Genomic DNA, 18,319 nt, shown 5'->3' with positions numbered 1-18,319 from the left:
TAGCCATATGCTCTGGTAAGCCTGAACCCGGCTATTCCATACATGAAAAGACAACCGCGCACTGGGCGTGGGAGATGGTGGGAGTAGCGTGTACCCTCCTGGCTAGAGGTTGGATGGAGTAGTGTGCTCCCAGGTAGCGCAGACCGGTTCACGTTGTGGAGGATCTATGGGAACGATTGACATATGCAAGGGTTAAGTGCTACATATGTCGTGTGGTTAGGGATCCCCAGCTAGGTATAATCAGTTCGAATCATCGTTGCTCCTCGGTTATGGAGACTCAACTCACTGACCACTCATCGTAGTTGATAAGTGAAATATGAATTGGCTAAAATAAAACTAGATCAGGACAAGTGAATGATCTAGATTAGGCAAATTTAGAATCAGGTAAGAACTTAACTTGATAATTAAAAGATGGCTTAAGGATTCACTATTAGTAAGCGTTTCAGCAAAATGAGTCCTTGATTATTGCTTAGCCTTACCTTGATTCCTAATTAGCCAGCATATCATTGAGTGTCTTTTTCCTTAGACGGGTAAGACTTGCGAAAGTACACTTCGTACTCAGGGTTTTCGAACCCATGTTGTTGCAGGTACTAGAATTGTGCTGCTGTGGATGGTGTTAAGCGCCGGTGGGCACGGCCTTCTTATAAGTCTAAGTACTTCTTCTATACTTCTTATTGAGGGTTGTCATTGATCTAGCATATATTTCAAACTTATAAATAATTTTATAACATTTCAAAGTTTATTGCTTTGAACCACCTTTGTAACCACTCCGATAAATATAATGTAAATTTGTTGTAACTTGTAACTTTTTGTAATAAAGAAATTCCGCTGCAAAATGTTGGTGTGTGATTTGTGTTTACTTAATCTTGCGATCCTGATTGTAAGTGGTTTATCCGGGGTCCTTGGGACACTCGGACGGATCCTGTTAAGTTATCTGGCGCACATGCATAGCCATCTGAGGTCTTTGAGACAAGGGCAGGTGCATGTGGGCCCAATGACTTGGGAGGTTATGCCACACTAGAGAGCTGCCAAGAGTATGTACCGCCGGTTCGGGATTGGATGGTGTGTTACATTCATTAAATAACCATGCATATCTAAATCCATGTCATTAAAAATGTATTATGCATGAAGGATTAAGGGACATTTAGTCCATAGTATGAGGTTTCTTTAACTTTAGCAACTCACATGTCTTCCACATATAAAGGGTTGCTAAATAAGAAACTAGTGCTTGTGCTACTAATGCCATCTCTTGTGTTGAGTTTATACATACAAAATCTAAGTTAAGAGATTGTGCTTGTTTTAAATTGGATAAATCACAAGCTTAAAGGATAATATTCAACTAAACTAAGATGAAGTTGATAAGAGGCCAAGGTATGGAAACTTCCTCTCCTTCTATTGTTTTAGTATTCTATCCTTAGTGGGATGTACCATAGTATAGGTTAAATTCCTTGCAATATAAAATGTTCAATAGTTCATATAACTTTGACCTCAACCATATATGTGCACTAATTTAAAGGAATTTAATCTATCCTTAAGGGTTTCAAGAATGATGATTCATTTGCCATCCACATATAAGGATCATCATTTCTAAAACCCTCCCTTTTGTTTTTAATGCTCCCTTTTCTAAGTGTTTAAACAAGGTCCTTCCAAGTGCTTTCAAGATAGATTCAAAATCTACAAATATAAGAGTCTTGGTTCTTTCAATCATTGAGTTTCAATTAGTCTCATATCAAGTATGATCGAATCAAGCAAAGATGAATGAAGTTCAAGATCACTTGGTTGGATGAAATCATAAAGAGAAAAGAGATCACAGTTAATCAAGAAGGGAGTTGAAATGTCATGTAAACCAAATAATGAAGATGTAGTGATATAATCATAAAATATCCTTAATTATGATGTTTGAGGTTCATATTAGCATGCTTTACCTTTTAGGACTTCTATTGATATACTTTCAGTTATTAAACCTTCAATTGGTATAATTTTCATCATCTATGTAAAGCATGTTATGTTAAACCAAGATATAGTGCAAACATCTCCTTTAACCTCGTATTGTTGATGTGCATGAGTGTACTTTTGTACTCTTGCATGCACAAATTGAGGGAGAGTTTAGTCTATATTTTGTGAGACTAATGATTTATTTCAAGTTAATGTTGTGTATGTCTCACACCTTGGAGAAAGGAGAACATCAAATGAGGATGAGTGGTTCCATAGAAATGGTCAATGAATTTGTGTAGTTCTTTGAAGGGAATGAGTTTCTCTTGATTGTTTTTGAAGAGGAAAACTCTTTGGCATTCTAAATTGACTCAATCCAAGTCTTGATGAAGATTCATGGGCATCAATGAAAATCATCTTGTTTTTTGCAAAGAAGTATCAATCATGTCAAAGTGCTAAGTTGGAAAATTCATGATTATAATAGAGACCATGTGGCATAGAACAAAGGTGTGTCACTCCATGAACTGTTGTATTACATTTATGTATCTAGGCTCTTACATGCTATTGTGTGCATGTGTATGCAATATCTTAAGTCACACCACAAGGTTGCACTTGTGGTGACGATTAAAAAATCTATAGATATTTGACTGATACCTCTTGTGGTGATGTCATGAGTTAGTCTTAAGTCATCTTAGTGAGGCATGAGACAAACATGCTAAGTTCTCAAGAATCTTGGCTTAAATTATTGCATATCATGTCTATTAGTATACCATTTTATCATGAGTAATTCCTTAAATTGGTACAATTTCACATTTTCATATTTTGCTTATACCAAGGTTCAAATTGTAGAACTTAATCCCCGGGCCTCACAAGTCCAAATGCATAAGCTAAACAAATATTCATCACTTGTATGCACACATTTAGGGGGTGAATGTTCTATAATTTGAATCTTTGAGACTAACTTCATTTCCAAGTCTATTGTGTGTGTAGTCTCAAATTAAAAAGGAACTTTCGGGCAAAGATAATCGCTTCCACTACAAATTTGATGGGTATCAAAGATTCTTTGCTCCAACAAATGTTTACTTTATACATTTCATAAGAGGATGAGTTTCTCTTATATATGCTACTCCAACGTCATCTAAAATTGGTAAATATGTATCACATCCTTTTGGATTGCAAATGTCTGAAGTAGCATAACTTATAAATTCTCCTGTCTAGAACTTAATTGATTAAATAGTGCACTTGTTCCTTATGTAGCATGATTATCTTCAATTGATACTCTTTCTATGCCAATGGTACTTTAAATTGCAAATAAGTACTCTTAACAGGTATCAATTGAAATCATATATATGTGTGCACTAAAACTTGAGGAGAACTTAGTGTAGAATGCAATTAGTGATCTTCTTATATATCAAATTGTATCAATTGGTGGTTTTCAATTGGTATTTTACGTACATGATCACTAGTTGTACAATCCATGTTTGTGCAATTTTCATGTTGCATCTTGTTGTGATAAGAAAATGCTAGGTGACATCTAGACTCCAGGTATCAAGATTCACCTTCGATTTAATATGACAATCTTCATTTTGGACCTATGTCACAATTATGCCAGAAGAGCTTGCAAATGAATTTTAAATCCAACATAAGTCTCGAACCCCCCTTAAAAAGGTAAAATGCAAAGGTACATCACTTCATGTCACTTCTCCATTACCTTTGTGCCAACTATGGACCCTTTTCAAGATGGTGTGTTCAAATCTTGCTTAATCATAATTTCGTCCATTTATATCATTTGCATCCTTTTTGGAGATTTATGACAAAGGGGAGAAATTGTGCATTAAACCTTACCTTTAGTCTTATGTATGTAACTAAGTGTAAGAAGACTTTTAAAAAGGGGGAGAAATAATTGACAAAAGGGGGAGAATCATAAGTAAAACATAAAATTTGGAAAATTGATGAGTGCATAGTATGTCATGAGCATCACGTTTATTTTACGACACAATGCACCCCACGAATAGTATGATACAAGTTATTTCCATACTTTGAACTATCCATACTTTGGCATTTGAGGCCGAAATTGGTATTTTCTGAAATGCACATATTTAGGGGGAGGAAACTATTTCATAGGATTCAAAATCTTATTTATCAAATCTTATGTAAGCTTTAAATGTGTTGTCATAAATCACCAAAAAGGGGGAGATTGAAAGTGCATCCATCCCTTTTGTGGGTTTTGGTGACTTGGATAACAACACATTTAAAGGTCTAATAAGTTTGCTAAGTGTTGAACAGGAAATTCTGTATGATGAACATACTTCAATAGTGTATAATGATTAGTGAACAAATGTTCAAGACAAGGTTAAATAACCAATGAGACAATGCAAATGGATATAATATGGTCTTCATATTGGTTTGAATATATGGACAAGATCTAAGAAATCACTATGCATAAATATGATTAGAATAGAGGTTGAAGTGATTAAGAGGATTGGTCAAGCCAAAGTGAATAAGATATGAGGAATCGTGAATTGGCTTGACCATATTACTATTAGTCCATATATGCTTCTATGAGAATCAAACTAGAGCTTGATTGATCTTAGCATTTATATCTAGACGACATTCATGCACGGTTCACAATATTGAAGAAATGATTCTCTCAATGGATGCTTAATATGATGTGACTTAATAATGGCTTTATAGGATGAAGATAGCAAGGAAAGGGCTTCGAGGGACTAAGCGAAGGTGAAGGCCATGCGACGGCTTGTGGACCGAGGTACCATGGCTATGGTGAAGAAGAGAGTACTTGCACTAAGTCGATGAACTAATCAGCTATGAAGAGTTATATTGTGTTGATGCTTCGATAAGGTGACTTGAAGCCATGATTTGAACTCATATATGGTGAAATGGTTCAAGTCATAGGGCTTGATTCATGTTTCCTTCAAAAGGTGAGACACCAATTACTCAATGAGTTTGTGATCCTTGTGAAGAAACGCCATGGAGAAATCACACATGAGACATCAATTACTCAAGGAGTTTGCTTAATTATATTTTATTTAACTTGAGTATAGGAATCGTCGTACTATCAAGGGGAATCCAAAAAGAAGGTTGGTGTTTGCCGAAGCTCAAGCCTCTAAATTCAAAATCTATTTTGAAAACCAAAATTCATTGGACACTATTTATGCGGCTGTTGTTAGGATTGAGAAATGGAGAGTGTTCTTGTTGAAACGCAGTTGAGATTCTTCAGCCGAGTTGAGCTTTTTCAACATACTTTAACATTCTCATCTGAGTTGAGCTTCTTCGGCTGAGTTGAGCTTCTTTAGATGGGTTGAGCTTTGACTTCAGCTTAACTTCAATTGTGAAACTCTCTGGTCAAAACTAGTTGAATCTGCCTCCGGGCCAATTCAACCTAGGTTTTCTCTCCTGAACTCTCTAGTCAATACCAGTTGAACTGGCCCTAGGGGCAGTTCAACCAGTAGTCTTCCAGTCTGACTAGCACACTGTCTATCAGCCTACCACCAGGTGGTTCAACCGACCCTGCACAGAAAAGTTCAGCCTAGTGGCTAGTATTGAAGCCCCACCTATATATACTCACTCCTACCTCTCTCCCCACACAAGAGCACACACCAAACGCCATTTCTAACTTGAGAAACACTCCCCACTCTCTCTCACACACCTCTTGCCTCTCCCATTTCAAATCTTTGGAGAGAAATCTTTGAGTGAGATTGAGAGCTGCGGTTTTTGTGCTTCATCTCCAAATCCTTCTTGCTCTTCTTGATTCGAGCTTTGGTACTACATCGAGTTCTTTGTGATTTGTTACTCTTGGAGCTTCTAGCTCCTAGACAACTAGGTGTCGCTTGTGAGTCTCCAAGTCTTGTGGAAGACAACAAGAAAGTTTGTATTACCCGCTCGTGTGAGAAAATATTAGTGTGTGGGCTTGACCTTTGTGGTCGACAAATGTAGGATTAGGATTGGAAGAGACTCCGCTCTCTGTGGGTGCCTCAACGAGGAAGTAGGGCACCTTGGTGGTGTGACCGAATCTCAAGATGAATCTTGTGTTTTTGCTCATTGTGTCTATTTGTGTTCTTCGTTTTCTCACTATTCTGTGGAAGAATTATTTATATCTTTTTGGTGTGTGGATTTTGAGGAGTGCCCTTCTCAGATCTACTACTTTGAATCCTATGCATCATCTAGGACATCCCATTAGGAAAGTTAATTGAGTGATGTTAGTTACTTATTATTGATTGTTGTGGATCAAAAACAAGACAACACAAATATTAAATATCAAGGACCTTCGTCCTTCGAAGCATTATCTTCTTTCTGAGATAATGGTTCTTGGACGAAGGTGGTGAAGAACGGGTCTTCATCTTTCACAAAAATAATAGTAAAATATAATATTACATTTAGTATTCACGCTATTTTGTATGTTAAAATAATGTCATAATTTAGATTACATGCTAAAGAAGCTCTACAAGAATTGTATTACATTAGTACCTTCGGCTTGCTCGAAGGAGAGAATGAGAGAATGGCTTTCAATGAAATCGTGAATAGTACGGTGGTACTGTTCTTCTATTTATAGGCATGGGACGCAGCCCAAGTAAAAGTACAATTATGACCCTAATGCATATACATTATTATAATACATATACTAAGGATAAATGGGTCTTTCCACTGTTGATTTGGTTTCTTGTATGACCTTTGGGATCACCTTAAGCCGAAGCTCTGATTCTTGTCGAAGCTCTGTTGTACCCCTTGTGTATCTGCCATAGCTTCGGCATTTAGCCCTTTGACGTATCCATCAAAAATGGTTTCCTTCATTCTGAGGACCTTTAGCAGAGAAGACCCCCAACAGTAGCCCCTTTAAGGTGCTAGATCGGTTTTCATAACGAGCTCGATCCGTGAAACACACGAAGGCTTCTGAATGTCGAAGGTCCAAAAAACACCTTCTATGATCTTGTTATTAAAAAACGAATAAAATAGTTACGGCCTGTATCGGTCCAGCGATCAGTCAATGTAACTGGTGTGGTGGTTCACCTTCTTCACCTGCAGGACTATATAAACAGATTGGCTGGTAACAAGTTATTACAGCATTCATTACAACTGCACCATTGTGCTGCTAAAGATTTTTTCTACAACCGAAGGTGTCTGTGCTCTGTTCGCCTGTTAACTATTCTTCGGCCCAAGTGTTGATACAACTGTGATCTAGCTTCGTCTTAGGAACTCAAATGGTTAGGATTAGGTCTACTGCTAGGCTGATGGGTGAGGGCGCAGAAACCGAAGCAACTGAGACAGCTCCAATCTTGGAGATTATGAGGGATTTTGGAATGGTTATTCAGGAGGGAGAGGGATATGTGCCAGAAAAAGATACCATTGATGCCGAAGCTAAGACTGTTGATGCTGAAGCTGTGTAATACCCAACTTTTAAACAATAGAGAAGTGGAGTAGATATTTTTTATATAGATGTGCTCTTCCTTTATGATCATATGAATAGTAAATAGAAATAAATAATCTATTCATATCATGCTGGTATTTTTGTTGAGATGCATCTTAATAGAAACCTGAATAATCAAACTCTCATTGGATTCAAAATTCAAATGGAAGAAATTGAAAAAACTAAAATCTAGAAAGAAAATTCTAATGAAGTTAAATATTTTTTCCTTAATTAGATAATAGGGAGAAAAATAAATAATATTAATGCAAACAATGGGAGTTATATTCATATTAGGATTTTGTTTGATATTTGGAAGTTTGAAGTTCAAAACAGTAGTTTAAAATTTAGTTTGAATTTGGAAATAGAAAAGAAAAAATGGGAAAGAAAAAAAAGAGAAAAGGAGTAACACTATACTTGGACCGAAATTGCCGGCCTCGGCCCATCAACTCGCATCCAGCACTCACCTGGGCACCGACAGACTAGGTCCTCGCGTCGGCACACCAGGTAACCACAGTCCGCATTAACTCGCATCCGCGCCTCTGATCCCACACCGACCGGTGGGCCTCAGGCGCCAGTCGCGGTCGCACACCGGGTCACTGCGCTGCGGGCCCCGCGTGCCATTCCCACACAATGCTACCCCGCGTAAACAAAAATAGTGCGCGGCGCGCTGGCGACCTAACCCCAGCTGACACAACCCCCCTCCCCAATGTAACCACAGTCCGCATGGCTAGGGCTATAAATTCTAGGTCGTGCTCACCCCATCTATGACCGTCGTTGAGAAGAGAGCCCACGAGTTCACCAGAGAGAAGGAAATGAGAGAAGGGCGTGGGTGAGTGGGAGATTTGGTCGCCGATCTCGACCTCATGCCACGGGCTTGCTTTGGGCTCCGCAAGAGGGTGGGAGGAGTCGCCAGGGACCAAGGAAGGTGCTCGAGTGTTCTATTGGGTGCGGGAACCGGCAGTCACCGGCAATTTCTCGCCAGACCGCACAATGCCATCGTGGGCCGCTGCGTGCCGTGGGTGGCTCTTCGGGCGTCATTCCTGTCTCCAGTAAGTGTCCCATCTCATATGTCGTGTTCCCTTTTGCACATAATCCTAGCAGGTTTGGGGAATCAGTCGTCGGCTGGCCGGGACGGGTGTCACCGGCGGGAGCTTCGCCGCGGCATTATGTGCACCACCGCCCTATCACGGCATAGGAGAAGGATGCGTGGTGGACGTCGATTTAGGGAGTGGCGGTTGAGATTAAAAGCCAAGGTTTTCCCTTCGCGCTTCGAATCTAGGCCATCAGATGCGATCGGACGGATCCAACCGATCGTGCCCGTTTAAAATCCCCGCCGTCGGTATTGGATCCATTGGCTACCGTCGCGTACCACTTCGATACAGTTCAGATCTAATCTGGATCGCGGAATTCTAATCATGCGGCCAGAATCTGCCCGTACTCTTTCGGTCGTGCCATTTTGCGTAAGGGCCATTGTTCTTTGTTAGAATAAACCCGCCATCCAATCGTAGTTGGAAATAAATTACACCCGAGCCCTAGAATTTGCAGTTTCACCCTTATACTCTTTGGTATTTGTGTCCACTCCATTAAGACACCAGAATTAGTAAAATAAATCAGAAAAAGGTTATTGATATAGAAAATAAATCCCGAAATTTAATAAAATCATAACTTATTTATTCTAACTCTTTTTGATCCGTTCTAGTTGCATTAATTTTGCATTAATATTGTTTATCATCTAGTAGGCTAATTTCAGGGTAAAACATATGGTCAAAAGCATGCACTTAATTTGTTTTATGTCTAACTCCTAAATCTTCAGAAAATCATAACTCCTTTACCGTAACTCCGATTTTAGTGGTTATCGAACCTACAATCTTGTAGCAACGCGTAGAACATTATTATGCGGTATGTTCTTATGTTTGGTGTGATGTTAATTTCTCCTATACCATGTTTGTTTGTATTGTTGCGAGTAGACGAGCAAGTGATCAAGGACCCCGGTACTCAGCAGGTGGAAAACTCTTAGCAGGAGTAATTGAAGGAAAGTTGTATCCTTGATCACTTTTCTTTACCCAATAATGTTCTTGTTAATCATTATGATCTGCATAGGTTAATTTTGATGGGACCCAATAGGTCACCCAAGTTTGGTCATCTTAATACCTTATTTACCACTGAACTTTTGGGTATTATATGCTATTGCTTTATGTGGTTTTGGGTGTTAAGATACACATTATTCATGATCATGCAATTTATTGTCAATGAGTTATTTACTGTTCATGATAAGATCATTATGTTAATGGGAACATGGAGAACCACGCGGGAAAACAGTGATGCCACAAGGGTGATATGGGACGTCCTTTGCTGACTAATTAGGAAAGCTAGTGGAGGACTATCTTACACAAAAGGGGCAAGGGCAGTAGGGGAGTTGTCGGTATAGGGAGGTTCTCGGGTTGATTGTGCTGCGATGGCTTTTCAGACGGGGGATTCCTATATCGCTCACCTTAGAAATCGTACTGGCTTTTCTAAAGCTAGTGGAACTTTATAAAGGCCTCGTAGTGCTACCCTGCCTCGCCTCCTCGATAGAAGTGTATGGAGTCCGAACAACCCCGTGGCAAATGGGTAACACGACTTGCGGGTAAAAATGCGTGTAACACCCCTGGTGTTACAAGAACTAAAATTTGGGCATGGCATCATATGCATTGACATGTCATTATGTTTGTTACACCTAGGATGCATCCACTAGGCTAAAACTTCAAAACAAGTTGTGATGTGATGACTTGAAGTGCTTCTAAACCTTAGAATATGGTACTTAACCAAGGTATAGAAATATGTGGGTATGTGTGATACCAAATTGAGTATTATATCAAACGTTAGTGGAAATGTTCATAAGAGACTAAACTTGATGGATTTGAGTGGCACACAAACCCTAGAACACTCAAAACCCTAATAAGAGCCCTAGAAACCCTAATTTGTGCCCTATAAGGCGATTTCAATTTCTATACACTTTTGGACCAACGTGCATATATCAAAGTGGTAGAGTATCAAAAACTAAACAACATTTACATTGGAAGATTTTCAAGTGATGTGGAGCAAAATGGAGTAATTTGCAAAAGCCCCAATGGCACCATGTGGTATAAACTCTGAAAATGAGTGACATTAGGTCAGGTTTATGCCCTTGTATCTCTTAATCCATGAAGGTTTTGCCCTAAGTCATTACAACAAAATGGTAGAGCTATGTTAGTAGTTCAAGTTTGATTAAGTGACTAAGCTTTGGAACTGTATGGAAATTGGAGAAAAATGGACCTCAAGTTAGGATGTCAGTCACCACTGAAACTGAAATTCGACTGTCACTAAACTAGGATGAACTTTGAGATCGATTTTGCATAGGATCCAGTGGCTGTTTTATCGAGGTTGCTATAACAAAATCAAAGCTGGTTTGTAGAAGAACAACTTTGCTACAGATGGATTAGTGGGTTGTTACATAAAAATTTGAGAAAAGAGCTCCTGAACTTGCTCTGTCAGAACAACTGAATGGGATCGCGATGGTACAGTGGACTGAACAAGAATCCAGGTTCAAGGCATCTCGCTGCCGGTGATCTCCGCGCCGTGATCCATGCAGTCGCTATGATTCATGCCTAGTGGTGCGCGGATATCTATGTGAGGTGAAAGATCTCGCGCGGAGAATGAACTTGGGGCACTGTTACTGCTCAATCGTCGTACCCGCTTGCACCGGTGACATGGCCGCGCGACCACCGCCATCGTGTCGCTGTTTCCCTCGGTCACGACACGCCTTAAGCTGTTTCACCACGTCGTCGTGTGCCGTGAAGACTAAGCAGTGACCGTCGTAAACCTTTGCCCAGTAAATGCCACGATAAGCGACTCCAGTGACTTAACTTTGCTCCGGCCGCTAGCTTGCCTTTCCCAAATTCGGAGCCACCGCTTGCAGACGCTACAAATTGAGTGTGTGGCCTACTCCGTTAGCCTATTACGAAGCCAGAACACCAACTCTCGCCCCCGATTAGCCACCGTAGACCGCGAATTTGGTTTTTCCCCCAAATCGGCCAAAATCGCCGTCGTGAGGTATCTCGCCGTGGCCAGCCGATCTCAGGTCCGTTCATCCCCTTCTGTGCCATGTTTTAGCATCCTTGAATGTTAGTGTTGCTCATAGGCCCAACCGATTGAGCGCTACCGTGTTCTGGTATCGAGAACATCATCTCGTTGCCGCGGAACACCTCCGAGAGCACGCTCACGTCGACCCACTCCTCCACCCCCGCTCGGACCAAACTAGTGTGTGTATGTTGGGACGAAAGCGAACACGCCACCCTTCGCTCGTCAACTTCGTCCTCGCCTTACGCTGGCGAAGGCTGGATCCATAGAACCCGCCAGGATAGGCCAAGGGCGCTAACCGGATGGAGGCCTGTTCGACCCCCTTCGCTCACACAAGACAAGATGAAGGCCCCGCGAAGTCTGTAATCTCCCACTCCCTCACCACCAAGAGAGGCCCATGTGCGGTTCGGCCCATAGAGTTGGGCCCCGCGTGAGCATGTGTGATTAGGGCCGTGTCTGTAATAAAGTTTACCGTAATGACTGTCTATAACCTCCCCTCGTGGGAATATTCTGGGTATAAACCAGGTACTCGCGGGTCTAAATGTCTTTGATAGGGACAAACGGCCCCTCGAGTACCTATAAATACCCCCGTACTTTGCCTAGGCAAAAGGGGCTAACGAGGCTTTTGACATCGTGTGTTAAGCTTTGCAAACTCTCTCCCTAATTTCTCGTTGGATCAACCTGTCTTGAAAGGCAGGTTACAACATTTGGCGCCCACTGTTCGTGCGACGAAGAACAACCCGCGATGGCCCCTAAGAGAGCAACGTCCAAGGCCGCCGCATCCATCGACGACGAGGTGAAGGCAGCACTACTAGCGGAGAAGAAAGGCAAGGCCCTCGCGGACACCACCCCTAAGAGGCCTTCGAAGACGACACTGTCAACAGCAACAGACAGAGCCAGGATCACCCCACCCTCGACGGCACTGTACGCACCTGCAGTTCCGAGGGCGCACCACAAGCACCACATCAGGCTTCGCTCCGCTACAGGGCAAAGACACCATAGTGGACAGAGAAGTCATCGGCATCTCAGCCGAAGACCAGCTAAAGATGCGAGCTCTACGCATAAAAAACAACCACCCGCAGAAGCATAAAGAAATCCTTGAAGCCAAGGGTCAACGAGTCACCATGCAAGCCAAGGTGCGCCAGATGATACAAGATGAAGGGCAGAGAGCTCGGGAGCTAGAGCAAGAGATCACGCTCATACAAGGCGAAGGCCAATACAACCTGCAGCGCGGACCCCTTGCACCGTCAGCGCCTCTCCAGCAGTACATTCAAGTCGAAGACCCATTCAAACCACAGCGTGGCCCCTTCATTCCACCAGCTGCCGCTTTCCAGGAGATCAACTATCTCGACGAGCGAAGTCCTCTGGCTCCGCAACTCCAGGCATCACCCTGGCCCGCCAACTTCAGTGCAGGCACCTACCCCAAATGCAACGGTAGCACCGACCTGGCTTAGTACATCATGAGCTACGAGGTCACAGTCACATCATCCGGAGGGGACGACACCACCATGGCCAAGTCCTTCATTATCACCCTCGAAGGCCCTGCCTTGACTTGGTAAACCAGGCTACCGCCACTGTCCATCGAGTCCTGGAAAGGCCTTCGCGACAAATTCCTACTCAACTTCAAACGGTACCGACACGACACAAATGCCTTGGCCGAGCTATCTCTCTGCAAGCAGCAAGAAAAGGAAACCCTTCATGAATACTACAGGAAATTCCTGATGCTCAAATCGCAACTGCCATAAGTTGACGACCACCTAGCGATCCACTACGCCATCAGTGGTCTTTGGGCAGACATCCTGTACAGTCATTGCATCAGGGACCCACCCAAGAACCTATAGGAGCTATACCAACTATTTGAGAAGTATGCCAGGTCTAAGGAGCTTCATTAACGCAAGGTTGAATCTTCGAGGAAGCCCAAGGACCCTCCGCAGTCCAGTAGAACCTGGACCAGACCGGCGCAGCCAGACTCCGACCGGGACAATCGCAATCATCAGCAGGTGCACACCATAGCCAATCAACACCTAGCTGGAGAGCCCACTCGTCGTCAGTAATACCCCCCAAGGCCGCGGCAACGGCGCAAGAGGAAGAGGTCGTGGACGGACACAACAACCACGAAGATTCTATTGCTTGTTTCACGACGAAGACTGCGCACACCAAACAAGGGACTATCCGTAGACCAAGGCCACCAGGGACGGAATGTCTAGAGCTCAACCAGCCGAGAACCAGCGGGTCGTTGCACACACTTACCATCACCAACAACTCTACCACAACGAGCAAATCCAGCATCCACCCAACCATGTTTACCAGCACCATCAAAGGGTGCAGGTTCTACCACCACCGCCTCCGCATCACCTGTAACACCCCTGGTGTTACTGGCACTAAAACATGAGCATAACGTCATGTGCATTAACATTTCATGATTGTTTGTTACACCTAGAATGCATTCACTAGGTAAAATTTTCAAACAGGTTGTGATGATGTGACTTGAAGAGTGCTTAACCTTAGGGTAGGGTACTTAACCCTGGAATTAGGACCTATGGATGGAAATGAAGCCAAGGTGATTAAAATCTCAAAAGTCTTTGGAAATACCCAAAAGAGATTAAGAGTGATGGATTTGAATGGCACAAAGACCCTAGTGTGCCCAAAACCGTAAAAGAAACCCTAGAAAACCCTAATTGGAACCCTAGGGGGGTAAATGTAAATTTTATGCACTTTTGGACCAAAGTGAAAATATCAAAGTGATAGAACACCACAAACCAAGTAACTTTCACATTGGAGAATTTTCAAGTTGAATGATGAAATTTGGACTTATTTGCAAAAGGGTCACATGGGCACTATGTGACTAAGTCTGAAATTTAGTGTATTGAAGCCAACTTTGGAGCTTTATATCTCTAAATTCATAAGGAATTTGCCCTAGGTCATTGCATCAAACTTATAGAGCTATGTTAGGAGTACAACTTTGATTAAGTGATTAGACATTGGTGCTGTACAAAAATAGGAGATAATTGGGCTTGAAGTTGGGCTGTCAGTCAGCCCTTGGACTAAATTATGATCACCAGTGAAGCTAGAGGAACTTTGACATTGAATTCGAGTAGGATCCAGTGATTGATTGGGTATGGTTACTATAACAAAATTAAAGTGGGATTATAGGACAACAACTTTGTTATGGATAGATTAACAAGTCGCCACACAAAAATTGGAGAACCAAGCGCCTTGATTTGCTCTATCAGAACTTCTGATGAAGAAGGCCATGATACAGTAGCCTAAACCCGAATGCCAGGTTCAGTGTATCGTCGCCGGTGAGCTCGTGCCAAGATCCGAGTTCGCTGGGGGAGATTCGTGCTTGCCACGCAGTGGATAACGGTGGGGGAGTAAAAGATCTCGGGGGGGTGGATTTGGTCGCGGGGTGAAACTTATCGATTGCGCCTGTAGACGTGCGACGTGGCCGAGCCGCTGGTGTCGTCGTGGTACGCCGACGACCTCAATTACGCCACGCCGTAGCCCTTTACCACGTAGTAGTAACCGTGGCACGCCCGGACTTGCCATTTCGGAGCCATTGCACCTGCTGGCGCCACGACGGACCCGCCAGTACAATGTCTTGTCGCAGCCGTGCTTCGCTCTCTTCCCAAATTCGGAATAACCGTGGTCAACCTCTATAAATTTAGTACCTCCCTTGCTTCGTCTCCTCATCACGAGCCTAGTGCAACTCTAACCTCGGCCAGTCATCCACCATAGCCCGAGTAATTCCGTTTTCCGCACTGCCGTGGGCACCCCTCCGTCGACCCACTGTCCTGTCCCTTCACCCGCCTTCCTAGCTACCGTTCTTGAGCTCTAGTATGTCACTAAAGCTTACCGTGCCCTTAATTTGGATGTTGATGTACTATATCGTCATGAACACAACGGGAAAGACTCCATCTCTGCGGGGTGTATGTAGAACAAGCTTTAGGGCATCATTCGGTTTAAATTAGTGGTTCCCAGTTAGTTGCCAAGGTCTGAATTAGGCGTAGACCATATTAGGGCGCTGATTATTGCGTATCACGGCCGGTGTGAGTTCTCCGGACTACGCACGCCGTCGTCCATCGTCGGGGACCCGAGTTTGCGAAGATAAGAAAGAAGAAGGGGCTCGGTGCACTTGGTAGTGAGACAGTGAATAGTAACTAGGGACTCTTCATCAGATATTCGAACAGTCAGGGTCCTCAGTGCAAAATAGCCAGCGCGCACGGGCAAGTTTCGCCTGGACGTGGGCCGACTCGGGCTGGTTTCAGCCCATCACTGTTCATCATTTCCCTTTTATTTTATGCCAGACTTAGGGAATTTATAGGAAATTCTAGAAAAAAAGGATAAAATCATGGGACCAATTTTACTAGACTCCTAAATTCCCCTAGTATTTAATAAAAATAGTTCCAAGATTTTTAGTCCCAACTAGGAATTATTTAACAATTAATAATGCCTAAAGCTTGTCCTTTAGAATTTTAGAATTCAATTGGTAGTTCCAATAATCATAAAACTTTTTGTATAAACTTGATTTGATAATTAGAGCCATTGGGTAAAATTTGGTATGTTTTGGACATTGTTTGATTCCCAAACCCAAAACCCTAGCTTTCTTAGGTAATAATTGACGTATCCCAATAAAGCACTAACTCAGAAAACCCTAGTTACCCAGGAGTACCATGAAGGAAAGTTATATTCAAGATATAACTTACCATGTTTTATCGTAACTGCATATTCATAGCATCACATGAGCATTCATGTATATATATGGTTGTGTATAGAAAACAAAGAAGAAGTGAGTGTCGAAGAAGAAGAGACTGCACCACCAACTGAGACTCTACCTACCGGGAGTAGTTTTTATTTCGATATTTGTGGAACAGATCCCGAATCCCCTACAACACAAGGCAAGCCCCGATGCATTTACCTTTTCCTTATGATTTTAAACTCTTTATCACTTGAATGATGCATTAGGTGATAGGAGTTGAGTGCTAAACCAATTGCTGCATATCCTTCCTTGGAGCTGTTTACCCTTCCTTGATTACCTGTTTTGTTAAAAAGTTTTCTGATGCTTAGTCTTTCTTTAGAAAACAAAAATGTTTTGGTTTTAACAAAAGATGATGCTTTAGATGGAATGGGAGGTTTTCAAAAATAAAACTTGATGGTGGATCCATCATGGCCGTGATGGGTTCAACATCGGACAAGATGTACCTCTGTCAGGTACCAAGTTTTGGGACTGAAAATGATAAAGACGAGACCGAGCGGGTGACTTGCATGAGAAGGAAGTCTCGGTGTAGTGTCTCCATCTGAGTCGATTAAGGACCGTGTCGATGTAGGCTTGCTGATTGAGGACCTTTTAGCTGGCCACATGCCTTGTCATGGGTAAGCTTTGCCTCGGGGAGACCAATACCGGAAAGGCCAACACACAATGGGAGTGGAGAGATGGCGAGAGTAGCGTGTACCCTCCATGGCAAGAGGCTGGACGGTGGTGTATATGTGCTCTCGGTTGGCGTGAACCCGGTCTGGTCTTGAGAAACCCTGTGGCAAGTTGACATATGCAAGGGTTAAGTGCTACATATGTCGTGTGGTTGGAGATCCCCAGCTAGGTATTAATCGATTCGGATCGCCGTTACTTCTCAGATACGAAGACTTGGTCACTGCCCTACACGTAGCAATCCAGTGAAATGAAGGGTTGATAAAAGACGGCTAGTATAGGCCAAGTGCTTGAACTAGCGTAGAAATAACTCTAGATACAGGTAATGACTTAACCTGGCAATAAAACTGGATTTTTAAAGATCCACTATTAGTAAGCATTTCTGCAAACAGAGTCTTTGATTCTTGAATAGCCTTTCCTTGACTCCCTCAAGCTAGCATATCCTTGAGAGTCTTTTTTTCTTTTGTCGGGTAAGAGTTGTGAAAGTACACTCCGTACTTAGGGTTTTCGAACCCATGTTGTTGTAGTTGAGGAAACAACAGAGTTTTGTTGTTTCTGTTCAAAGGCGGTACCCAAGGAAGAGCCCCAGCAGTGAAGTTGGTCGCGGGAGGATGTTGGCCTCCCACTTTGAAAACAATAAACTTGTGTGTGGGAGGGTGTTTTGCCTCCCTGGTCTGTAATAATATTCTATGCACTGTAATATCCTGGTTTTGTAATAATAATACACCCTCTCTATATTGATGAATGTAAATTAAGTTATTGTAATTTGCTTCCTCTTATTCTTTCCTCCGATGTGATGTAATATCTACGTGACAGGTGAAGCGCTCTTGGGCAAAATGTTGAGGATACAGTTACCGAACTTGTCGAGTGATTATGTGCATCTATAGGGTTGTCCAAGGTCCTTAGGACAAGGACAACTGTAGGTAGGCCTAATTCGTTGGGAGGTTCCGTAACAGCTGGTATCGGAGCGAAACCCATCTTCTCAGATATTACGTAATACTTCAAAAGAATTTTTAAACACTTACCTAGAAATATTCTTTCATTCTTACCTTACCACTTTCTGGTAGTCCCTTATCTTGTATAGTTGGGTAACAGAGTGCAATATATAAGAAGTTGGGGATCAACGAAGGTCGATTCCATAATTATCAGGTTATGCATGCATCATGTCTAAGAATATACTAATAAATCTTATGGAGATATGGCGCATACTAGGAAAACAGCGCGCAAATCTACTAGACCTTTTGGCGTGCCACAACATCAGCTAGCTTCCAGGCACGAAGGAAGTAGTAGTTAAGAACAAGTATCCTCTCCCTCGGATCGATATTCTATTCGATCAACTCACTGGAGCCCGAGTGTTTTCTAAAATTGATCTTAGATCGGGCTTTCATCAGATCCGAATTCGACCCGAGGATATACTCAAGACCGCATTCACCACTCGGTAT

At 42.5% G+C, this 18,319-nt stretch overlaps 1 long non-coding RNA gene across 1 annotated transcript; it reads left to right on the top strand.

The window, feature by feature from the left end:
- The first annotated feature begins 8,050 nt into the window (after positions 1–8,050).
- LOC118477023 (uncharacterized) lies at positions 8,051–17,657 on the top strand. Its single transcript, XR_004857961.1, has 3 exons — positions 8,051–8,403; positions 9,322–9,393; positions 17,311–17,657. It is a non-coding gene; the product is annotated as an uncharacterized lncRNA (long non-coding RNA).
- The last annotated feature ends 662 nt before the right edge of the window (positions 17,658–18,319 follow it).

This window comes from Zea mays, chromosome 4 (genome assembly GCF_902167145.1).
Source record: "Zea mays cultivar B73 chromosome 4, Zm-B73-REFERENCE-NAM-5.0, whole genome shotgun sequence".
In the NCBI taxonomy this organism is placed as follows: Eukaryota; Viridiplantae; Streptophyta; class Magnoliopsida; order Poales; family Poaceae; genus Zea; species Zea mays.
The sequence above is the reverse complement of the archived record's forward strand: the minus strand, read 5'-3'. Positions and strand labels throughout refer to the sequence as shown.